Source organism: Schistocerca piceifrons, chromosome 9 (genome assembly GCF_021461385.2).
Source record: "Schistocerca piceifrons isolate TAMUIC-IGC-003096 chromosome 9, iqSchPice1.1, whole genome shotgun sequence".
NCBI classification, from domain to species: Eukaryota; Metazoa; Arthropoda; class Insecta; order Orthoptera; family Acrididae; genus Schistocerca; species Schistocerca piceifrons.
In genome coordinates this window covers 68,009,632-68,036,438 of record NC_060146.1, presented here as the reverse complement: position 1 = coordinate 68,036,438, position 26,807 = coordinate 68,009,632, and the positions used below count along the sequence as shown (strand labels likewise).

The following is a 26,807-nucleotide window of genomic DNA, read 5'->3' as shown; positions in this document are numbered from 1 at the left end:
AAGATGTGAAGGAAAACACAGGTACAAAGAAGGTAACTGCGAAGAAACCATGGGTAACAGAAGAAATAATTCAATTGATTGACGAAAGGAGGAAATACAAAAACGTTCCGGGAAACTCAGGAATACAGAAATTCAAGTCGCTGAGCAATGAAATAAATAGGAAGTGCAGGGAAGCTAAGATGAAATGGCTGCAGGAAAAATGTAAAGACATCGAAAAAGAAATGATTACCGGAAGGACAGACTCCGCATACCGGAAAGTCAAAACAACCTTTGGTGACATTAAAAGCAACGGTAGTAACATAAAGAGTGCACCGGGAAATCCACTGTTAAATTCAGACGAGAGAACGGATAGGTGGAAAGAATACATTGAAAGCCTCTATGAGGGTGAAGATTTCTCTGATGTGATAGAAGAAGAAACAGGAGTCGATTTAGAAGAAAAAATGGTTCAAATGGCTCTGAGCACTATGGGACTTAACATCTTAGGTCATCAGTCCACTAGAACTTAGAACTACTTAAACCTAGCTAACCTAAGGACATCACACACATCCATGCCCGAGGCAGGATTCGAACCTGAGACCGTAGTAGTCTCGCGGTTCCCGACTGCAGCACCTAGAACCGCACGGGCACCGCGGCCAGCGATTTAGAAGAGATAGGGAATCCAGTATTAGAATCAGAATTTAAAAGAGCTTTGGAGGACTTAAGGTCAAATAAGGCATCAGGGATAGAAAACATTCTATCAGGATTTCTAAAATCGTTTGGGAAAGTGGCAACAAAACGATTATTCACGTTGGTATGTAGAATGTATGAGTCCAGTGACATACCGTCTCACTTTTGGAAAAGTATCATGCACACATTTCCGAAGGCTGCAAGAGCTGACAAGTACGGGAATTATCGCACAATCAACTTAACAGCTGTTACATCCAAGTTGCTTACAAGAACAATATACAGAAGAATGGAAAAGAAAATTGATGCACTAGATGACGATCAGTTTAGCTTTAGGAAAAGCTCTACAATGTGGCGCATTTTTCATTGTCATATCTAATGTGGGTTTTTTTTTCCTTGGTCTTTGAAATCAGGGAGGTTTGAGTGGAACACCCTGTATTTCTATTTTTGCTTGTTCTTACTATGATATGCACTTTTTTTGTATGGAGTCTAATGATTTGCACATTCTCACACTTAACTCGATTTTCCGACACACGAATATTTTTGTAAATGTAATCGCTTTTGCTTCGAAAGCGAATGTATTGAAAATTCTTGCCGTTTGCGGCTCAGATGCAGCAGCAATTCTGAAACAGGTTTCTTGTGTGTTAGGAAACAGTTTTAATGCTTTTGAAGGTTTATTATCGTGTCTGTGTGGTTTTATCTTTAGCTACAGTTGTGATGGCTTATATGGCACGTTAAATAATCTAGGTATTTTGTTAAGTACAGGTATCTTATGTATCACATTTTCTGGTTTGATTGGATGTGTAGTGTTGAAAATTTTACATTACTGAGCATATACGAGACAACGCCCATCTGCATAAAGTCAGATCCCCTACAGTTTATTGGCAATTTTTTTCTTAAAGGAAAACGACATTCTTCAGTAATATCTCTACGTTACAAAAGAATTGTAAACAAACTGTACTGAGGTTTACCATGTCATACCTGCGAGGATCCTTAGGAAACAAGAGAAAGTCAAATGTGGCGTAATTTTTTTAGTTAGTGACGATTTTTGTTGTACTATGTACGCTCCCTTCTGTAAAAATCAATGTAAACGTTACTATTTGCACTCATCCAATATTGTATTCAAAAGTGTAGCGTTTTGCCTGCTTGGAGCGTGTTGTTGCCGTCTATAACAGACATGAACAGGAGCATCGTGAATGAATGTGGTAGATTGTGGCTGTTCAACATCTCCTGTAGCGATTATGATCTTCAGTGATGAATCAAAATTGTATGTTACGTATGTCTTTAAAAATTGCTTTCAGTCTACTGGCCACACTAGAGTGAAGTTCAGTTTGTATTAAATTCGTTGATATTTTTAATACTTGGCATATACTGGTACAACTCTCGTGAAAATAAACGTATTTGAAGCGTTTTTGAGAATAATTAATAATCTTTGCCATGCCTAAGAAAAATGGGCCTATTGTAGAAATTTTACTCAACTGATTAATTATACTGAAAAAGTCATGAATCTGCACGAAGAACTAAAGATTACACAGAAAACCTTTGGTTTTATAATACTTCGTCGAGATGCATTTAGAAAAACGTGTTTTGGTGTTTGAAAGAACGGAATAAGGCATAAATTGAATGTGGATGATATATCCCAGTTATCTGAAAATAACCGTAGGGTATATACATGTCGAAAACTTTTAATTTGAAGTGTAACTGCTGGTGCAGAAACCACCGATTCACAGTTTTGGTTGAGTTTCTGATTAAATATCGTTGGTTGGCTGAGCAACGAATAGAGTCAACAAGAAAATTACAAATGCTTGTGGTATAGACTATAAAAAAGATTTTAATTTTTCTCCATTTTCTTGTTCCAGTGAGGTGAACCAGCAGCTTACCTCATTAACAATGGACAGTGAGAAAGTATTAAATATCGGAACAAGTTGTGGTGGAGGTGGGGCAGCACACAGTCAGCTCTTCAACTATAATCTTTAGCAACGTTTGATACTTTCATGAGGGATTCAGTGCTCAGCATAGGTCAACCAAAGATATACATTGATACAAAGATATACATTGATCGCGACCGGGCCGAATATCTCACGAAATAAGCGTCAAACGAAAAAACTACAAAGAACGAAACTTGTCTAGCTTGAAGGGGAAAGCCAGATGGCGCTATGGTTGGCCCGTTAGATGGCGCTGCCATAGGTCAAACGTATATCAACTGCGTTTCTTTAAATAGGAACTCCCATTTTTTATTACATATTCGTGTAGTGCCCTACGTAAAGAAATATGGATGTTTTAGTTGGACCACTTTTTTCGCTTTGTGATAGATGGCGCTGTAATACTCACAAACATATGGATCACTATTTTAGAGAACAGTTGGTAACAGGTATGTTTTTTTACATTAAAATACAGAACGTAGGTACGTTTGAAAATTTTATTTCGGTTGTTCCAATGTGATATACATGTACCTTTGTGATCATTTCTGTTACAGCGTGATTACCTGTAAATACCACATCAATGCAATAAATGCTCAAAATGATGTTCACCAACCTCAATGCATTTGGCAATACGTGTAACGACATTCCTCTCAACAGCGAGTAGTCCGCCTTCCGTAACGTTCGCACATGCATTGACAATGCCCTGACGCATGTTGTCAGGCGTTGTCGGTGGATCACGATAGCAAATATCCTTCAACTTTCCCCACAGAAAGAAATCCGTGAACGTCAGATCCGGTGAACGTGCGGGCCATAATATGGTGCTTCGACGACCAGTCCACCTGTCATGAAATATGCTGTTCAATACCGTTTCATCCGCACTCGAGCTATGCTGGTCATCCATCATGTTGGAAGTACATCGCCATTCTGTCATGCAGTGAAACATCTTGGAGTAACATCGGTAGAACATTACGTAGGAAATCAGCATACATTGCACCATTTAGATTGCCATCGACAAAATGGGGACTAATTATCCTTTCTCCCATAATGCCGCACCATACATTAACCCGCCAAGGTCGCTGATGTTCCACTTGTCGCAGCCATCGTGGATTTTTCCGTTGCCCAATAGTGCATATTATGCCGGTTTACGTTACCGCTGTTGGTGAATAACGCTTCGTCCCTAAATAGAAAGCGTGCATAAAATCTGTCATCGTCCCGTAATTTCTCTTGTGCCCAGTGGAAGAACTGTACAAGACATTCAAAGTTGTCGCCATGCAGAACCTGATGCATAGAAATATGGTACGCGTGCAATCGATGTTGGTGTAACATTCCCAACACTTACGTTTTTGAAATTTCCGATTCTCGCGCAATTTGTCTGCTACTGACGTGCGGATTAGCCGCAACAGCAGCTAAAACACCTACTTGGGCATCATCATTTGTTGCAGGTCGTGGTTGACGTTTCACATGTGGCTGAACACTTCCTGTTTCCTTAAATAACGTAACCATCCGGCGAACGGTCCGGACACTTGGATGATGTCGTCCAGGATACCGAGCAGCATACATAGCACACGCCCGTTGCGCATTTTGATCACAATAGCCATACATAAACACGATATCGACCTTTTCCGCAGTTGGTAAATGGTCCATTTGAACACGGGTAATGTATCACGAAGCAAATACCGTCCGCACTGGCGGAATATTACGTGATACCACGTACTTACGCGTTTGTGACTATTACACCGCCATCTATCACAAAGCGAAAAAAGTGGTCCAACTAAAACATTCAGATTTCTTTACGTAGGGTACTACAGGAATATGTAATAAAAAATGGGGGTACCTATTTAAAAAAAACGCTGTTGATGTCCGTTTGACCTATGGCAGCGCCATCTAGCGGGCCGACCATAGCGCCATCTGGTTTCCCCCTTCAAGCTAGACAAGTTCGTTCTTTGTAGTTTTTTCGTTTGATGCTTATTTCGTGAGATATTTGGCACGGTCACTATCAATGGACCACCCTGTATATATGGACTACAATATGCAGAAAAGACATATCTAACAAAGTGAAAATTTTCAGTAAACACAAAAAACTTCATAGATATTTTTGAGACACGAAGTTTCTGTGGATTTGCTGTCACATTTAGTCACAATGATGAATGGGAAATTACTCTGATAAGTGACGTATGACTAATGCGATTGCAATAATGACAGAGGAAATGTTACGAAGGACTTGGCAAGAAATTGAATATAAACTCGATATTCTTCGTGCTAGAAATGGTTCACATGTAGAGGTGTATTGATAATAAATAAATAAATTCTTTGAGATGCTCTACAATGAGGTGAATTTTTCATTGTCGTATCAAGGAATTAGTGTGCATTGTATATACACTATATATGCCTTATTTGAAAAGTTTGACTGTTACAGTCATAGGGTTTTTAAAAATTGTGATGAAATAAACAATACATTGTAAGAAAAGCTTTGATAATATTATTTCAAAGATGGATATAGATAATAATCAAAACTTCAGAAAAACATATCAGTTGAATAATTCACTTTTTTTCTCTGTCTTTGTCTTCTTCTGTGTATGTCACGGTCAAGTTGAAAAGTGTCTTATAAAATTTCCTGTGTCCTCCAGGAATATGTTGTGTAAGTATTTCCAGATCGTTTACTTTTTCTGTGATTACTGGAACATTCAACCAGAGGTAGATTCAGAGGTATACTGTGGCATTTAAGAGAAAATGTGTGCTTGCGTAGTCCATCATTACACTCAAAAGCAACGATCTTCCCTTTCCTATCTGATTTACGTTCAATATGAGTCAATTTAGACGCTAAAAAGTAATTTTGTTTTCCTTAGGAATACCTCTTCCAACCTTTCATCTGATAGACACACCTTTCTATAGTGCTTGCGCCACCATTTCTTGAAAGCTAGAATATTATCCGAGTTCACCTCTTTGATGGAGAAACGCTTCCCCTGTGGTTCTCCTCAACAAACTCTTCTTAGCATTGTAGCAGTATGAGCGGTGAGTCGGGAATGCAACTCGACTACAGTTCGCAGAAAGAACATATTTACTTTGTGGAATGAGAACAGTTAGGTTACATATTTCCGTTCTGTAGCTTTCATAATAATGAACAGCTTGCGAAATATATATGTGTGACCTTCTGTGCAAAAAAAAAAAAAAAAAAAAAAAAAGTTTCAAATGGCTCTGAGCACTATGGGCCTTAACTTCTGAGATCATCAGTCCTCTAGAACTTAGACCTACTTAAATCTAACTAACGTAAGGACATCACACACATACATGCCCGAGGCAGGATTCGAACCTTCGACCATAGCGGTCGCGCGGTTCCAGACTGTAGCGCCTAGAACCGCTCGGCCACCCCGGCCGGCCTTCTGCGCACAATGCAGTGATTTACACTCCAGTTATTGGCTGATGCAAAGAAAAAATGTTAGATATGCCCTTTTTCTGTATCTTGCAGTTTATATATGTTCTATCTTTGACAAGGCTGTAAACGTATGACAGGATATTTAACAAATTTAATACTATTGTTGACAGTAGTGAGTCTCTAGGACATTACAGTTTTACTTGAAATATAATCGATAAAACGTATATACAAGAAGAGCGGTACAAACACTAACTTCTGCGTCTTAAAGTTACAGGTCGTGTATGAAATTGCTTGTTTCATGTGAAAGTATAGTACTGAGAGCCTTTTGTAGTCCACTCTTACATGTTAAATTTGCAATGGCGAACACAATGTTCAGTTCTTCCTTCACATTTAATTAAAATAAAACTTATATAGGAACTAATCTAGTGATATAGCCTCTCGGCTCACGAGTACACTTTTGGTTCTGAAATCGCAGAATCTCTATCGGTGGCTCTACATGTAAACAGACATCAGCTGATTTAATCGTCAAGATAGCGGTACCTGGGCAGTGATATCAAGCGCCTGTTGATTGTAATGTCGGATGCAAGCAGCGGTGTCAACACACACACACACACCGTTGCTACAAGTGGCAAGTTTTCTCAAAGCAATGTACTGGTAAGATTTTTTTGTCTTCTGGTTCCAAGGATTTTGTTTTGTAAGCTTCTATGCTAAAATAAAACTTCGCGAATATAGATGATAATGACAGCCTGTTTGATAAAACTTTCTGGTTGTGTTAATTTTCATGTATTCTGCGTGTATATACGCATTCTATGTAAATATTCTGTGCATCAACAGGTCAAGTGAGTACGATCATATGACTGAACCCACTTTTGATAATAATAAACTTTTCGCAGAAAACAATGGTGTCTTGTACACAACTGCAGTATTCAACATCAGTTTTAACCTGCTTAAAAATTCCGGTCAGTCTCCTTCTACAGTTTTTACCTCTCACACTCTTCTGAATTGCCAAACTGACTATTTCTTGACGCCTCAGTATGTGTCCTGTTAACCTTTTTTACCTTTCCCTTCTTTTAGTCATGTTGTGCAATAAACCTCTTCTCTCCCCAAACTGATTCAGAACCGCTTTGCTATTTGTTGATAAAAACGTAGGAATAAGTAGTAGTAGCAACAGATCTCTTACTGAAAACAGACGACTTGTAAAACATTTAAAAATATCAACAAGTGGTTTAAGGAAACAGGTCATCATTAAAATCTGACGAGTCTTAGGGACTTCTCATGGAACTTAACAAGCTTCACAAGGAATGACCGGCTCAAATACAAGAAGAAGATGTGTATAGTTTCTCGAATATCGATAGATGATAACCTTAGTTGTGAAACACACAGTCTAGAATTAACAAAGTGAGTTTAACACATTGACTGCCACGTGAGTTAAATATAACTCACAGGAGGTGTTCTCTTCGGGTCACGTGAACTAAATACAACTCACGGACATTTTCCCATTTAAACATCCGTGGTGCAGATGTAACTCACAGGAGCGTGCTGTGACTCGCTGTTATGGTAGGTTACGGCCCCAGTAACAAATCATGTTCGTGGCCTACGGTTTTCAAAAGCTCAAGAGTAATTATTGATATATGAATTCGTGAGTTATATGTAACTCACGTGGCTCAGTCGTATTGGACTTTTCCCCTTTTATTTATTATTTAGTTTGACATATCACTTACACAGTCGATTGCAAATTACGTACAGATTTATTTACATTCTTCAATTCTAATTGCACCAACAATGAAACTGAAAAATTTGGGTCATTCCACTTTGTATCTCTAGCACTTGTACGCACTGTGCTTTATGAAAAAACACTCTACGCAAAAATATGAGTCACAATTCTTACATTCCCATGCAGTTTGCTTGCATTTCTTGAGAACTTGCTCTGGTCGAAATTCATTCTTCATTTTTTTCGTAGCACACTGTACACTTACATCTGGTTGCTCCCATGTTCACAAGTGCACAATCTGCAGGTAATGCGGTGGCTTTGGTGAGAGATGTTTCAGGCTCATCGGCTCTTCTGCATGGAGCAGTCTCGAAGTCACTTCCTCTTTGAATTCTGTGATTGAGATCTTCTTGTTGTTGATGTATCGGTAAATCACATGAGGAGCATTTACCAGCGCTGACCCTGTCAACAATTCAATTGCAAGTTTCCTACACCATTTCCCCGCCTTAGACAATGCGAGTACGACTTCATTTGGTCAGAAAGATCTACAAAAGACTTTGACGGATTATAGTCAATCATCACTGCTGGTTTTCTCTTTGTGCCCTTCCTGGTTTGAACATCTGTTCCTTCTCCATGAACAGTGCTCAGCACCAGAACATCCATCTTATCTTTCCATTTCAGTACTACTGTGGTACTTCCCTTTGCTTTGTGTTCCCCCTTCTTCAGTTTTGGATGTACAACATCTTGAGGATTCTGTTTTATGTTTGATTTTATAGTATCAACTAAATGTGTTGATTGTTCAAGAAGCTGTTGTGCTAGATGAACACTTGTGTAAAAATTGTCTGTAGATAAGATTCTCCTCTCATTTAGTAATCCATTCATAAGGCTCATAACAACATAAGTGCCAAGAGGAACACCAGGATTCGCGTTCTTCACACGGTAAACTTTCATATTCCAGGTGTAGCCACCCTTTAGACAAAGTTTGAACAATTTCATTCCGAATTTATGGCGTTTATTCTTTATATACTGAATGAAACTTAGTCTTCCTCGAAATGGCACAAGTGTTTCGTCAATGTAAACTTCTTTCTCCGGCACAACTACACTTTGAAATCTCTGCAGTAATTTGTCAATAAGAGGTTGAATTTTGAATAAGCGGTCCCAATTGGCACTGGTTGGTATCGGAAAAATGCCACATACGTAAAAGAAGTTCAAAGCGATTGAGTGACATAACATTTTTTACGTTGTTGTGATAGAGCATATTTCTTGACCAATGATTTGGAATCCTCAGTTTTACATTTAGTGACATCCATAACGAAAATCCTACAAATTGTTCAATTTCAGTTTTGCTGACATCAGTCCACGTTTTCAGTCGTGAATTAACAATTACTGAATGACTTTCTAAGACTTATTTTGCGTACAAATTAGTTTGTTGCGTCACATATTCTAAAAGTTCGTCAGTTACAAAATATTTGAAGAAATCGTATGGTGTCTTGCGCTTGCAGCTGTTGCAGCTAAATACACACCAAAAAACTGGTTTCCACAACACTACCACAGCCTCAAGCATGTGCTGCTGACATACGAAGTTCACCTTTGAATATTTGATTACTAACAGCCGCTCACATGATTGCAGACGACATGATGTTCGCTAAGTAAAAAGAAGGCAACAGAAGCAACAGCACAGAAAATATGTCACAAACAGGGCCAATAACTGCTTAAAACATGCTGTAGCCTACCATAAATAAGGTAGTATGAAAGTAACAATATAAAACTATATTTCAAAAGACGATTTGTAAAAATGTAATGATTTTTTTACTGTGTTTGTACAACCATACCATTTTCTGCATGTTTTAGATTTAGAAAACCCCACTGATGATGGTGATATTTGTCGCCGAAACTAGTTTTGGATAATAAAGAAATAAACGAATAACAAGGTGTTTTGCATCAAGGCGGACTCAATTTCTGATATTACTGTTTTTCTACGCAAACACGGACCAAATGGAAGAGTTCCAAGATATTATTATTGTTATTATTACCACCTTTTTTGTTTGCAAATAAGCCCCATCTAATTTACAAACACGAAATCGTTGACCCGTGGTCCTCGGTAGTATAGTGGTTAGTATCCCCGCCTGTCACGCGGGAGACCCGGGTTCGATTCCCGGCCGGGGAGAAAATTTTAATATTCTTGGTTAGACGCTGGATTAAGAGGTTGCTGCGTATAGATGATGAAAATTCGTGTTGGTTCAAGTTCCAACGTGCAGCTATAATGACGACACGATTTATGACGCAACGCTTTTAATTACATTGCCGACGTAAACTACTGTTTTTGTCCCATACCGGTACGGGAATAATACTTTAATGGCACGTACTACGATATGGCGCCAATCGAAATGATTTTAGTGGAGCAAGTCTGAACCAGATTAGAATATACACGTGGCAATACCCTTGACATGTTCAGTAATAAAATCCGGCAAGATGCGACAATAAACTTCTTTCAAAATATCGCCCTTCCATTTCTTTTTTATGGCAGGGAAAACAAAGTGCATAAAAAAGAGCATTAATTCGAATTCAGAGCGCCGAAATGAAATTTATAGAAAGGAGGTTACTCCACAGACGAAAGCCTAGGACAAAATGAACAAATAACGCAACTCGTATGAACATTAACAAAGGACAGACAGTAAAAGCCTTTGTACATTATATTACCAGCGCAAAAATGCCCCCGTCGGAGCACAAAATTGGCGAATATGTTACCCTTTAAAAGACTGCAGAAATGTATGGAATCAGCTGCCTTCAACCATCAGTCCGCCTTACTCACCATAAATTTTGGAATGCGAACATATTCGCGTTCTTTTAACACAGAGCCTTCTAAATATTTATACCCAATCTCTGTTTGTAGTTAAGCCTTCATACTTAACATCTATCTCTCACTGTCGCTGTCTATATACACTCCTGGAAATTGAAATAAGAACACCGTGAATTCATTGTCCCAGGAAGGGGAAACTTTATTGACACATTCCTGGGGTCAGATACATCACATGATCACACTGACGGAACCACAGGCACATAGACACAGGCAACAGAGCATGCACAATGTCGGCACTAGTACAGTGTATATCCACCTTTCGCAGCAATGCAGGCTGCTATTCTCCCATGGAGACGATCGTAGAGATGCTGGATGTAGTCCTGTGGAACGGCTTGCCATGCCATTTCCACCTGGCGCCTCAGTTGGACCAGTGTTCGTGCTGGACGTGCAGACCGCGTGAGACGACGCTTCATCCAGTCCCAAACATGCTCAATGGGGGACAGATCCGGAGATCTTGCTGGCCAGGGTAGTTGACTTACACCTTCTAGAGCACGTTGGGTGGCACTGGATACATGCGGACGTGCATTGTCCTGTTGGAACAGCAAGTTCCCTTGCCGGTCTAGGAATGGTAGAACGATGGGTTCGATGACGGTTTGGATGTACCGTGCACTATTCAGTGTCCCCTCGACGATCACCAGTGGTGTACGGCCAGTGTAGGACATCGCTCCCCACACCATGATGCCGGGTGTTGGCCCTGTGTGCCTCGGTCGTATGCAGTCCTGATTGTGGCGCTCACCTGCACGGTGCCAAACACGCATACGACCATCATTGGCACCAAGGCAGAAGCGACTCTCATCGCTGAAGACGACACGTCTCCATTCGTCCCTCCATTCACGCCTGTCGCGACACCACTGGAGGCGGGCTGCACGATGTTGGGGCGTGAGCGGAAGACGGCCTAACGGTGTGCGAGACCGTAGCCCAGCTTCATGGAGACGGTTGCGAATGGTCCTCGCCGATACCCCAGGAGCAACAGTGTCCCTAATCTGCTGGGAAGTGGCGGTGCGGTCCCCTACGGCACTGCGTAGGATCCTACGGTCTTGGCGTGCATCCGTGCGTCGCTGCGGTCCGGTCCCAGGTCGACGGGCACGTGCACCTTCCGCCGACCACTGGCGACAACATCGATGTACTGTGGAGACCTCACGCCCCACGTGTTGAGCAATTCGGCGGTATGTCCACCCGGCCTCCCGCACGCCCACTATACGCCCTCGCTCAAAGCCCGTCAACTGCACATACGGTTCACGTCCAAGCTGTCGCGGCATGCTACCAGTGTTAAAGACTGCGATGGAGCTCCGTATGCCACGGCAAACTGGCTGACACTGACGGCGGCGGTGCACAAATGCTGCGCAGCTAGCGCCATTCGACGGCCAACACCGCGGTTCCTGGTGTGTCCGCTGTGCCGTGCGTGTGATCATTGCTTGTACAGCCCTCTCGCAGTGTCCGGAGCAAGTATGGTGGGTCTGACACACCGGTGTCAATGTGTTCTTTTTTCCATTTCCAGGAGTGTATATCTCTCTCCCAGTGTCTCTTTTTCTCGCATTGATTTGACGTACATCCCACTGCCACTGTGTTCGCTGTCGCTTACACCGTCTTCTTCCGTCTTTCTTTCTCACTGCCGCTGCGTCCATCATACATCGAAAGCTAAAAAATTCCTTGGGCTCCAACTAATGTTTCCCCTTATACGCACGAGTTTAAAATGTCGGTCCATAATGCACCCTTACTTATGCCACGTGCTTAAAATACGCCGGGGTTGAACGTCCAGACACCTGTGTGTGAGGTCTGTTTAAAAAATTCCGTAACGTTCGTAATTTCGCACCAACGGCGTGTTCGAGCGAAATGCGGTTGGAGTCACTGCACACGCCTGTGTTTAATGTGTTACTGCCGGAAGCTTCATTGTTGCATGTCTGTCAGTTATTGTTCAGTGCTGTAATGCTTAGAACGCTGTGTCGCATAGTTTACGAATTTCGAGATGACATAGTTAGAGGAGCATCATGTCTGCATTTAATTTTGCGTTAAATTCAAACAAAACTTTTACAGAGACACGTAAAATGATACAGGAAGCTTACTGTGGCAAGTGCTTAAGCCGTACTCGGTGTTACGAATGGTTCACACGGTTTAAAAATGGCTGGACGCAAGATAAGGATGACCCACGTTCAGAACGCCCTTGGACGTCCATTGACGACGCTATGGTCAGGAACGGCAACAAAATTGTGCATGGCAATTGAAGATTGACTGTCCTAGAGATAGCATTTCTGTTGGATCATGTCATGAAATCCTGACACAGCATCTTGGAATGCATCGCGTTGCCATCAAATTCGTCCCACGGGTCATGAGTCAAGGCCAGAAAGACCTTCGCTTTGAAATCTGAAACATTTTTGGATCGCGCAGATGGGAACGAGATGGCCCTTGCGGACTTCTTTTATTTCCAGAGTTGAAAACCTCGTTGAAAGGACGAAGAACTGCAACCAGCAGACGAGATAAAAGAAAATTTGCAGGCGACGCTTCGCGGATTCCAGCAAGGGCGTACCAAGACTGCTTCTGGAAATGGAAATGGCGTTGGGAGCGGTGTATCTATTGTGGAGGAGAGTACACTCAGTCGCAAAAGTATTCGGACAGCACGTAATGGCGCATAATTTTGCAGTTTGCCGCATGAACAAATGCAGAAATTGCACTTTGCAATGTATTTGGGACTCTGGGTACGATGTCGCAACGTGAAATACGCGTCAAATACGAAGAATTGTTGTTGGACATGTGTCTGTTACGTAATATTTCCTGAAAACGGCATGGGAAGATGCAACAAAAGTATTCGGACAAAGGCGGACAACGTGAGAGAATAGTTCATTCCGAGACGCACACAGAGGGTGAAGCGACTGCAGTGTGTCCGGCATTTCCCCGAGACGATAGCGATGATTAGTAAACACGTATCGCGAGCCGGTGCAGGTCGACGATGGGACGCAGAGGGAAGTGTTCCACGTTCGAGCAAAGGCAACTTGTCGTTTATCATCACGTGAAGGGGAAAACCTGCAGGGAAATTGTCGCAATAGTGAACATGAAGAAAAGTACAGTTCACGACATTATTAAACGGTTCGAGAAAGAAGACCGATTGGAATTCCGTTGCAGTACAGGACGGCCACGGACATTTTCACAGAGAGATGAACGTGTGAGTGTGCGAAAGGTACAACAGAATCCGAAAATATCTGCCACACGAATTGCAAGGGAGGTGGAGGGAGACCTTGGTATAAAAGTTAATCCCGAAACCGTGCGCAGCGTACTACGACGATCGCAGTACCATGGTCGAGTGGCACGCCGAAAGCCATTCATAAATGCAGTGAACCAGAAGAAACGTATGCAGTTTGCGAGGGAATACGCCGAATACGATCAGGCTTGATGGAATCGGGTGATATTTTGCGACGAATGTAAATTTACATTATGGCAAAGCGACAGAAAGGCAAACGTGTAGCGAAAGACCAATGAAGAGCTGAATCCCAGGAACATCAAACCAACAGTACAGTTCGGAGGTGGGAGCATCATGGTGTGGGGATGCATGTCCGGCAATGGTGTGGGTGATTTAGTGTTCATTGATGATACGATGAACAAGGAAGCGTATTTGAATATCCTGCGAGGACATTTGAAACAGAGTGCACGACATCTAGGTATTGCGAACAACTTTCATTTTTATCAGGACAATGATCCCATGCATACCGCGCATATTGTACAAATGTGGTTGCTCTTCAATTGCTCGAAAGTATTGCACCCCCTCCCCAATCACCAGACCTTAACCCAATCGAACATTTGTGGGATAAATTGAAACGGACCCTCCGTCGCAGACAACATCTATACGAAGGAGACCTTGAAAGAGGAACTGCGCCTAGAATGGGCAAATATAGGCCCAGATTTCACGAAAAAACTCGTGGGAAGTATGCCTAGTACATTGGAGGAGGTATTGAAAATGAAAGGTGGACCCACAAGGTATTGACATTTTCGTCGTACAACTTATGAACATTTAATGGACAGTGTCCGAATACTTTTGTAGCAGCAGGGTGTGCAGGATGTTTCATTTTTGTTGTTAATTTTTCTGTTATTTATGTTTTGGAAACGAAATAATGCAATAATTCTCTTGTAATTAATGTTGTTACGCATATATATTGCTAATAAATATGTTTGGGTTTCATAGTCAGTGTTTCTCGAGTACTTATTGTGAAACTTCCCACTGTCCGAGTACTTTTGCGACTGAGAGTATTTCGAAGGAGACCATACACGATAAGTAGAAGGTAAGGGCAGAAAAATTTTGCGGACAATGTTCCGGAATTTTTTGAACAGACCTCATATAATCTCGATTCATCCGCACTTTCCACTGTCACCTTTCTCTTATGCTCCCATTGGCTCTTTCTCCATCCATCTTTTACTGCCACTGTCTCTCACTGGCCATAGCTATCTCTTCTCTCTTTGGGTTCCATTTCGTCTTCACCCCTCTCTCTTCCTCTTTCACTGGCACTTTCTCTCTGTCCCACCATCACTGCCTTCTTTCCGTTCCTCTTTCACTGGCCCTGTCTTCTCTCTCTTCCACCGTCGCAGTCTCTCTGCTACTCTCTTTCAGCAAAAAAAACGAGATTGTTTCGCATGTCGAAATCTTTGGTGAGGAAGGTGGAATTAGGATTCAGACAGAGCTTTCTTATCAGAGTCTTTTAAAGATGAATATATTCGCCTTTTTTGTGCTCAGACACGAGCATTTTTCCACTGGTTTTCTTCTTTCCCCTGCTACGCTTCTTATAGAAAACGAATTCGGTAGGTCAGAAAAGTTTTGACAATTCATTTACATACATTCTTACATTTGTACACTTTAACAAACAAACATCAAATACGTACGCTTAATATAAGGTTTATACAAAATCGTCTGCTTTACATTTTTTCTGGATGCTTTCCTCATCGATCGCAGTTCATAGAAAACGTCCAGCTCATGATTTGTATCTTAAAAGAGTATAAACGCTATTGGCAATATTTTACTCAATTTGCAGTCTTCCCAGTTTTACATAATTTTTGCCAGTCAGATTATCTTCAGGTATTTTATGACTCTTTGTAGCCCATTTTTTGTCACTGAAGGAACACATTGGCCATATTTGTATAGGCGTGAATTTGTTTACGTGTGAGCTACCCATTACATAGAGACAGTTCATCACAAAATATTCTAGGTACAAACTGCTGACTAAAAAACTCTTGCGATGTGTTCGCTGCGCCTGTAGAAACTACATTTACGCCACAGACCGGTTATTACGTGTACATTTTACGTGCAGACCTTTGAATCTCGGTGACGGATAAAGATATCGAGAAAGCTTTCGACGTTCTCCGAGAATATCATCTTTAGGACATACAGCAAAAATTACGACGATCTACCACGAACAGAAATTATCGAAGTGCTGCAAGCTTTACGCAGCTGCATAAATATTCAGTCAGATCTTGATAAGATTTCAACATAGATGATTGGCTATTCGCGCTAAATGGTCATGACTGTACAATTCTGAACTTCAAAAAACAAAAAATAGTAGCATTCTGTGAGTACAACATCAATAAGCCACTGTTGGAATCGGCCAGCTCATACAAATACCTGGGTGTAAAACTTTGTCGGGGTGTGAAATGGAATGATCACATACGTTCAGTCGTGAGTAAAGCAGTTGTTAGACTTCGGTTTATTGGTAGAATACTGGATAAGTGCAATTAGACTACGAAAGAGATTCCTTACAGATCATTCGTGCGACGGTTATAGAATATTGCTCAAGTGTGTGGGATACGTACCAGATAAGACAACAGGTGATATTGAACGTATACAGAGAAGGGCGGCAGGGATGGTCACACGTTTGATTAATCCGTGGGAGAGTGTCAGAGAGGTGTGGAAGGAACTCAACTGATAGACTCTCGAAGGCAGATGTAAGCTGTCCCGAGAAAGTCTATTAACATATTTTCAAGAACTCGCTTTAAATGATTACTCTAGGGATATGCTACAACCCCCTACGCAAAGCTCACATGGGGATCGTGTGGATAAGATCAAAATAATTAACTGCGCGCATAGAGGCATTCAGTCAATCATTCTTCCCGCGCTTTATACGCGAATGGAACAGGAGGAAACCCTAATAAATGTGATCAAAATCCGTTCAAATGGCTCTGAGCACTATGGGACTTAACATCAGTCACCTAGAACTTAGAACTACTTAAACCTAACTAACCTAAGGACATCACACACATCCATACCCGAGGCAGCATTCGAACCTGCGATCGTAGCGGCCGCGCGGTTCCAGACTGAAGCGCCTAGAACCGCTCGGCCACACCGGCCGGCTAAATGTGATCAATTGAACTGTAATATCAGCGGGGACCTTTTGGAACATGTATCGTGCACTGTTGTGCACGGACCAATACACCATATGGGAAGAGACACATCGGAAGACCTGAGAAGAGACAGCACGAATTTGCGCAGATGGAACACGCTTAAAAGCCTAAACCATGAAGTGAAGAAAGAGAAGAAGTTTATCACCGTACGGGCTACTGCATTAAAACAGAGCGGAAAACTAAATAACAGAGGCGCTATAAATGTTTCAATATAGACGCCAATTATTCCGCAAAAGCTTACTTAAAAAGTTTCATAGAACTGGTGAAGTGAGGAATCTAGGGATATACTACAACTCCCTAAGAAGCGTCCCGTAGGTTCGTGAAGACAAGATTGGATTAGGCTTACATCGCACACAAAACAGTTTTAAGGTATCATTTTTCGCGCACTCCATACTACTAGGGTTGACTCAAAAGTGATGCCTCCACCTTCGTAACTCTTCAACAGTTGGCAGCATTGGTATGCGGCAGTAACTGGCTTGTTCCGCAGCCTCTTCTCTACAGCTCCAGTTGGTGGGAAGCCTTAGCACTGAACGGTTGTGTTGTTACAGTATAAGTATGGAACCCTGCGCAGACGGTCGGTCAATGCGATTTAAGCAACATGCAGTCATTGAATTCTTGACAGCTGAAGGTGTCACCCGAATGGAGATTCATCAGAGACTGGAAGCAGTTTATGGTGATTGTGTTGATGGGAGTACGGTGCGTCGTTGGGAGGGTAAGTTTAAGGATGTTGAGGCGGGAACTACCGAGTTTCACAAGCAAAATCTTGACAGATTGATTCAGGAAGATCGTCGCATCACTCAGAGAGAAATTGCAAGCACAATCGGCGTTTCACAAGAACGTGTGGTTCACATTATTGGTTTGCTTGGCTATCAGAAGATCTGTGCACGATGGGTACCCCAGATGCTGACTCCTCAATTGAAAGCGCACAGATTTGAAATCTGCCGGGAGGTCCTCTCGCATTACCAGAATGAAGGTGACGCCTTACTCCATTCAATTGTGACAGGAGACGAAATTGGGTACACCGTTACGAGAGAACTGTGAGACTGTGGTTGCGGAAATAGAGTGTCGACTTCTTCCATGACGGCTTCAGAAAACTCGTTCAGCGTTGGCATAAATGTGTCCTATTGGCTGATGATTATGTGGAAAAGTGAATATTGATAATTAAAGATCACATTCTAAGGATTATTTCTCCGTTTGGTTTATTAAAATATTCCCATCCAAACCCAATTATCGAAGGTGGTGGCATTACTTTTATTCCACCCTCGTAGAAAGGAGGAGGAGGAAACGGTAACGAGCAGCTCGGGGAAGTACCCTGTCCCACGTACTTCATGGTGGTCCAATGTATATAGATGCTGATGAGGGTTCAAAAATGTTCAAATGTGTGTGAATTCCAAAGGGACCAAACTGCTGAGGTCATCGGTCCCTAGATTTACACAGTATTTAAACTAACTTAAACTAACTTATGCTAAGAAGAACAGAAACACACCCAACTCCGAGGGAGGGCTCCAACCTCCGGTGGGAGGGGCCGCACGATTCGTAACATGACGCCTCTAACCACGCGGACACTCCGCGCGGCGACAAGAGGGTTCGCCAATGGAAACTAAACTAGTGATCCACGAAAAACTATTAATATGATGGCGCTATTTTCGACATTTTGGTAATACTAATTTCTTTTAAAATTTTATTATGATTTCTGTGTTATTAGCTATTATTTAAAATTGAAGTACTTGCAAAATAAAACAAGTTTTTCTCATTTTTGTAAAATTATATTAACCTTGAAAATATGCAAGGTGTTTTGTAAGTAGGCTGTTTAGGTTTTTTTATTGGTAACGCCACCTCTGTATAAAAATCACTGGCTGTGTTGTGTGCAGTCTGTGTCTAGTTTGCATTGTTGCCTGCCATTGTAGTTTGTTATTGTATTTTTATGTTATCAAATTGTAATTGTTACCAGTTCTTCAAATTAAGTATCATTTCACTGCACACGTTTCTGTTGGCCATAATATATGCACAGTATGTGAGAAGTTGGGACTGTTAGTGTTTGCACGTGTGTTAAAAAATGCAGCAAGGGACTGGATAACAGCATTGCTGGTTCTAAGGACATTTCAAAAAAAATTTTTTTGTGAGTGGACAAGTGGTGGTTTATGGACTTGCTATATTCTCCGCAAGACTCTTCGATGGTGATTGTGCACCTGCACAGTCGCAACAGATGGCTGCTGGCCGTCTCTACATGGACTACAGTGGGTCTGCACCTTCGATGGCCCACCAATACCGTAATCTCTACAAGGACTGCAGTGGGTCTACTCTGTGATGACCTACCTACCAATATTCTTCCAAACTTCGACTGACTCTGCTGTGGGTTTGCTCTGTTGTGGCCCATTACTTGTCTGCATGTCAAGAGTCAGCACTGTCTTTCCGTTGGAAGGACAACACTACTTCTTCAAGACTGCATGGAAATCCACTACTTCTGTGTGAAATTTCTTTTACTAATGAGACTTTGTGAAAAAAACTGTAATTACTATTATGATGAATGATCAGGACTATCTTCGTGGACTGTGAGAAAATTTTAGCTTTTGACCAACAATGTATCAATAAGTGTGTGCATTTGATATCTTTGATATTGTAATTATGAAAAATTTAATCAAATCATTTATTGGCCACTGCCCAAAATAATTTGTAAAATTTTTTGTGGGGAGCATGGGGGCTATGTAAGTAGGCTGTTTTAGGTTTTTTTATTGGTAACGCCACCTCTGTATAAAAATCACTGGCTGTGCTGTGTGCAGTCTGTGTCTAGTTTGCATTGTTGTCTGCCATTGTAGAGTTGGGCAGCGGCAGCTGGATGTGAACAGCGCGTAGCGTTGCGCAGTTGGAGGTGAGCCGCCAGCAGTGGTGGATGTGGGGAGAGAGATGGCGGAGTTTTGTAATTTGTCATGAACTGCTATATATATTACGACTATTAAGGTAAATACATTGTTTGTTCTCTATTAATATCTTTCATTTGCTAACTATCCCTATCAGTAGTTAGTGCCTTCCGTAGTTTGAATCTTTTATTTAGCTGGCAGTAGTGGCACTCGCTGTATTGCAGTAGTTCGAGTAATGAAGATTTTTGTGTGGTAAGTGATTTCTGAAAGGTATAGTTTAATGTTAGTCAGGGCTATTCTTTTGTATGGATTTTTGAAAGTCAGATTGCGTTGCGCTAAAAATATTGTGTGTCAGTTTAAGGACAGTCGTGTATAATTTTTCAAAAAGGGGACGTTTCAGTTTCATCAAAGAACCAGGATTCTCAACATGTTCCGCCAGAGGAAAAGTTTGCGAACCGCTGATGTAGATGAAGGAAGGCACCAAGCACTCCTCGGCTTGCGCACTACAAGTTACACAGCCGGTGTTATTAATATAAAAATAACTCGTATTGTTATCAGCGGTTACTGAGTTCGCTGGTCCGCTGTTGACCTGAAAATTCTGCCTAAGGCCGGTATTACACTATCAAATTTCTTTGTCAAATATCTGTGTCCAAAATCTTTGTCAAAGATATTTGATGGTGTAATAGGGAACTTTGTCAAATGTCGTCCAATATTTGATCAAATCTAGGGCCTCGCTGTAGATTTGATCAAAGAAGTCGCTTGTCTTCTGTTCACTGCAATGTGACATGTTACCACATGGAGCGCTAGCATCGCTGCAGCGTTCTGTCGCCTGTAGTGTTTTTACAAACATTGCCGGCAAATACAATTGGTTTGTGCCGACAACTACAAAATTAATAGAGATGTCTGAAGCTGATGAGGCGCTTTACAATGTGAGGCACGCTGAATACAAAAATAGATTACGAAGGTTGGAGAGCTGACCTAACCTAACCTAACCTAACCCTCTCCTGTAGCAAGGAATCTGAGTGTTATAGTGAGCCTGTCTTCTGCAGATGTAGCAATTCATAAGTGAATATTGTGCTTTGTGATATGACGATACACGTCATTGAGCACATACAGAAATGTATGCTCTTCCATTCTTAAGTAATTGATGTACGACTTGACGTCCTCCACTATAAGCTCACATAACAAGTTTTGTTGAATGCTTTTATCGTGTCGTTGTAAAACCCACGGCTTCACCCACGTATGTTTCCTTTTTTTCCCCCGCTTCTCTTCCGCATATGCACACAGTGCAATTATGGTGCATGTAACTGCTGCGGTCAATAACAATTTGTTGTCAGCCATCTTGCACTTTGACGAAAAATATGATGTCAGTGTAATTCCCCTTCTAGCGCTACGTCGAAGATCTTTGTCAAATATATTTGACGGAATATATGATCACATCTTTGATCAAATCTTTGACAAAGAAATTTGATAGTGTAATACCGGCCTAAGCAACATTAATGGCCTCCCACATGATTACACATGATTGGGCGCATCGTACCGCTCGGTCGGTGATCGCTAGTCGCATGTAAATTCCAGGCAGTCTGATGGATCGAATGAAGTTCGTGCTTGCAACGTGGTGCCTGGCTGGTTAGCAGCGGTGTAGGGCAACATGGCAGCGATCCATTTATTATACAGGTTTGTGCAGTTTGTTTCCTTTCGCTTTGCCCACGTTAAGTAAGAATTTACTTTACAGTGTGAAGTTATCCAGGGACCACGAAATACTCTGAGAAGCGAAGTGGAAGCCGGAGTTATCATTTATATCAAGATGTAGTATAAATATGTCCTCCGATTTTGCAGTAACTAGCATTTTGAAGCTTCTGCTACAAAGTAGAATTGATGGGAAGTTCATAGTCGTAACATAATGGGCTCCCTCTTACGATTTTGAGGTATTTATGAAATAAGCTTAGAAGCTAGATTCAGGAGAGGCAAACCTACGTTTCCAGCATTTGTAGACTTAGAGAAAGCTTTTGACAATGTTGACTGGAATACTCTCTTTCAAATTCTGAAGGTGGCAGGGGTAAAATACAGGGAGCGAATGGCTATTTACAATTTGTACAGAAACCAGATGGCAGTCATAAGAGTCGAGGGGTATGAAAGGGAAACAGTTCTTGGGAAGGGAGTGAGACAGGGTTGTAGCCTCTCCCCGATGTTATTCAGTCTGTATATTGAGCAAGTAATAGAGGAAACAAAAGAAAAGTTCGGACTAGGTATTAAAATCTATGGAGAAGAAATAAAAACTTTGAGGTTCGATGATGACATTGTAATTCTGTCAGAGACAGCAAAGGACTTGGAAGAGCAGTTGAACGGAATGGACAGTGTCTTGAAAGGAGGATATAAGATGAACATCAACAAAAGCAAAACAATGATAATGGAATTTAGTAGAATTAAATCGGGTGATGCTGAGGGAATTAGATTAGGAAATGAGACACTTAAGTTAGTAAAGGAACTTTGCTATCTGGGGAGGAAAATGACTGATGATGGTGGAAGTAGAGAGGATATAAAACGTAGACTGGCAATGGCAAGGAAAGCGTTTCTAAAGAAGAGAAATTTGTTAACATCGAGTATAGATTTAAGTGTCAGGAAGTCGTTTTTGAAAGTATTTTTATGGAGTGTAGCCATGTATGGAAGTGAAACATGGACGATAAATAGTTTGGACAAGAAGACAATAGAAGCTTTCGGAATGTGGTGGTACAGAAGAATGCTGACGATTAGATGGGTAGATCACATAACTAATGAGGAGATATTGAATAGAATTGGGGAGGAGTTTGTGGCACAACTTGACTAGAAGAAGGGATCGGTTGGTAGGACATGTTCTGAGGCATCAAGGGATCACCAATTTAGTGTTAGAGGGCAGCGTGGAGGGTAAAAATTGTAGAGGGAGACCAAGAGATGAATACACTAGGCAGATTTCAGAGGGATGTAGGTTGCAGTAGGTACTGGGAGATGAAGAAGCTTGCACAGGATAGAGTAGCATGGAGAGCTGCATCAAACCAGTCTCAGGACTGAAGACCACAACAACAAAAACAACAACATGAAATAATTATACGTATCATTAAAGTTCTTAACTTTTAAAGAGGTTAATATGCTGCCTTCTGCATTAATAAGAGGACATTTTAATTTAAATGTTCAGGACAAATCTATTACCTCTTGTCATTTCATACAATCTAAATCTCCTTTAATAATTTATCACAAGAGTTCCGGTAATTAGTACTGCTTCTGTTGACATTTCAGGTAGGCACGTCGAGTAAATTGTGCAGTTAAGTTATAAGGCTAATGAATAAAAAGGAACTGAGAACTAATTAGTGTAATACGAATTTATTGGCTCAGTGGAAAGATGTTTACGCCCTTTGCCGTCAGTGAAAAATGTAATATATTCTGTAAAGTAACCTACAGCCCCTAAGAAAAGCTTTTCAAAACAAGTTTAATACATTTATTTTAATTTATGTTTTCTAGGTATTCCTGGGAGGCGGGAGGGGCTTGTTTGATCGGTCTCATCGGATTAGGGAAGGACGGGGAAGGAAGTCGGCCGCGCCCTTTCAGAGCAACCATTCCGGCATTTGCCTGGAGCGATTTAGCGAAATCACGGAAAACCTAAATCAGGATGGTCGGACGCGGGATTGAACCGTCGTCCTCCCGACTGCGAGTCCAGTGTGCTAACCACCGCGCCACCTCGCTCGGTAGATATTCCTGGGGATACGGAAATCGTCTACAACTGCTCCTAAACAGCAGTTTATTTTCTGTAGCAGAACTTGTCGATAAAGTGACGTTCATAATCCTGATTGAAATTGCTTGGCAAATCGCTCGTGTGCGTGATGTCGAGACGAGCGACCGTTTACAGGCGATATCGCATTCGACGGATGCTCGTGTGTTAGGCCCATTAACGAGGGTACAGCAATTACTTTAAAAAATAATTCGAGACAATAAAAAAATGCTATCGTGAACAATGGATGTTCACAACCTGCAGTGTAACAAAGGCTCAGGACCATGGTGCAACTAGTCATTTTTATACGTGTACCATTTTTGAACTACACAGTCGCTTTGTAGTTAATTTCATTACATTGCGAATGACGAACTATAACTGCGATTAAGATTGATAGCGTATGAAGATATGATATGCAACCAGTCGCTTTTTGAATCTGATTTGGTTATTTGTACCATTAATTAGGTTTTAGGCACTGCAGCTTTATCGTCAAATGGAGGTGTTACAGGAATTTATTTTCCGAACCATGTGCAACTAGACGCTACGATCGTGGCAATTTGAGTATCAGTTAACGAAGTGTATACGAAACCAAAAGACCGTTATGTTGTAACATGGTTGCATTGCATCAAGTCTTGGTCTCTATGAGAAATTCATTTCGATAATGTACATCTTAATCATCCTACACACACACGCGCGTGCACACAGACTATTTAGCTGCATTTGGTTTTAACAGTAAACAGACACTGGACATAAATACAAAGACAACGGGAACGCTACATTATTACATTTCGCCGCAACACAGTCTTTCACGTGAGGTGCATTAAAATGGAGAGTAAAATTATTTACAAGTATAGAAAAAGAACGCAAGTTGTACGTGCGTCCATACGTTGGCGATACATATACTATGTGATCAAAAGTATAAGGACACCCCCAAAAACGTACGTTTTTCATATTAGGTACATTGTGCGGCACGTACTGCCAGGTACTCCATATCAACGACCTTAGTAGTCATTGGACATCGTGAGAGATCAGAATGAGGCGTTCTGCGGAACTCACGGACTTCGAACGTGGTCAGGTTATTGGGTGTCACCTGTGTCATACGTCTGTATGCGAGATTTCCACACTCCTAAACCTCACTCCGTCCACTGTTAACCGAAGTAACAGTGAAGTGGAAACGTGAAGGGACACGTACAGCACAAAAGTGTATACGACGACCTCATCTGTTGACTGACAAAGACCGTCGACAACTGAACAGGGTCGTAATGTGTTATAGGCAGACATCTATCCATACCATCACACAGGAATTCCAAACTTCATCAGGATTTCATGTTCGAACGGCTGCTCATAAGCCACACATCACGCTGCTAAATGGCAAACGACGCCTTGCTTGGTGTAAGGAGCGTAAACATTGCACGACTGAACAGCGAAAAACGTTGTATAGTGACAAATCACGGTACACAATGTGACGATCCGATGGCAGGGTGTGGGTACGGGGAATGCCCTGTGAACGTCATCTACCGGCGTGTGTAGTGCCAACAGTAAAATTCGAAGGAGGTGGTGTTATGGTGTCGTCGTGTTTTTTATGGAGGAGACTTGCACCCCTTATTGTTTTCCATGGCACTATCACAGCACAGGCCTACATTGATGTTTTTAGCACCTTCTTGCTTCCCATTGTTCAAGAGCAATTCGGGGATGGCGATTGCATCTTTCAACACGATCGAGCACCTGTTCATAATGCGCGGCCTGTGGCGGAGTGGTTAGACGACAATAACATCCCTGTAATGGACTGGCCTGCACAGAGTCCTGACCTGAATCGTATAGAACACGTTTAGGATGTTTTGGAACGCCGACTTCGTGCCAGGCCTCACCGACGGATATCGATACCTCTCCTCAGTGCAGCACCGCGAAGAATGGGCTGCCATTCCCCAAGAAACCTTCTAGCACCTAACTGAACGTATGTTTGCGGGAGTGGAAGCTATCATCGAGGCTAAGGGTGGACCAACACCATATTGAATTGAAGCATTACCGATGGAGGGCGCCACGAACTTGTTAAGTCATTTTCAGCCAGGTGTCCGGATATTTTTGATCACATAGTGTATGTCGCTTTTTTCGTTTTTGCTAATGCTAGTACCCTAATTTTTCAGTTCACCTATATAGGTTAACGGAAGTATGGGATACAAATTTTTTGTATGTCGGTGTTTTCGCCTTCGACTGAAAAATATCGTAATACTAGTGGTAGCGAAAGTGAAAGCAAGCGACAGCTGTAAAATGTGTATTCGCACTGCAGTTGACGAACCTTGGTTCAAGTCTTCCATATTCATAGGAATAGATAAATTAGGTGAACTGAAGAATACCATACTACGACTAAAAGAAGCGATATACTTAACAATACGTTCGTAACACGAATGTACGTGCTATATGTCTGCCATCTGATTTCTCTGTCCTACATTCCTTTGTTTCTCAATACTCGTCTTAGCTGTTAGATCAGTGAAATATGTCATCTCTGGTAACTTCTGACGTTATTGGTCAAAGCCGATGGGTTGCATCCCATTCTTCAATAATCCCTCAATATGGCATCCGCTTGTGGCGTATAAAAGTGGCGCCCCCCGTCCGAGAACTTCAGCGATGCAAGAGCGAATTCGCCCGGCGGCAAACTGTCGGGAGATTTAAATGTGCATCTGTTACGTAGCTGTATGCGGCCCGCAGCGTACCAGATGCGCTCCACGAAGATTCCCTCGACACCGCAGCTTATGTCATTGTTTTGTACTGTACAGTAATAGAGAATCATAACCGGAAGTTTGTGTCTGTTGTTTACAGACTTAAGGTCACCTCAAACAAAAAATGGATCCGTGGACTGCAACCTTGGACACCGAACGACCACAAGCTTAATATATTGGTAGGAGTCGTGAATCTGCGGTTCTGCCCGTATTAATATCATCTCAAATAAACATATGTAGATCACAGCACCCTGCTTTGATTCCTATAGTGGTTCAGTACGGTAACGTGATATGTGAATTGTTCACCATTACTACAGACATGTCTACATTTACATCTACATCTACATCAACATGATTACCCTGCAATTCACATTTAAGTGCTTGGCAGAGGGTTCATCGAACCACAATCATACTATCTCCCTACCATTCCACTCCCGAACAGCGGTCGGCCGGAGTGGCCGTGCGGTTCTAGGCGCTACAGTCTGGAGCCGAGCGACCGCTACGGTCGCAGGTTCGAATCCTGCCTTGGGCATGGATGTGTGTGATGTCCTTAGGTTAGTTAGGTTTAATTAGTTCTAAGTTCTAGGCG

The 26,807-nt window shown here is 41.8% G+C and overlaps 1 non-coding gene across 1 annotated transcript; it reads left to right on the top strand.

Annotated features, from left to right (window-relative positions):
* Positions 1-9,761: 9,761 nt before the first annotated feature.
* Positions 9,762-9,833, top strand: Trnad-guc. Its single transcript has one exon. It is a non-coding gene; the product is annotated as a tRNA-Asp (tRNA).
* The last annotated feature ends 16,974 nt before the right edge of the window (positions 9,834-26,807 follow it).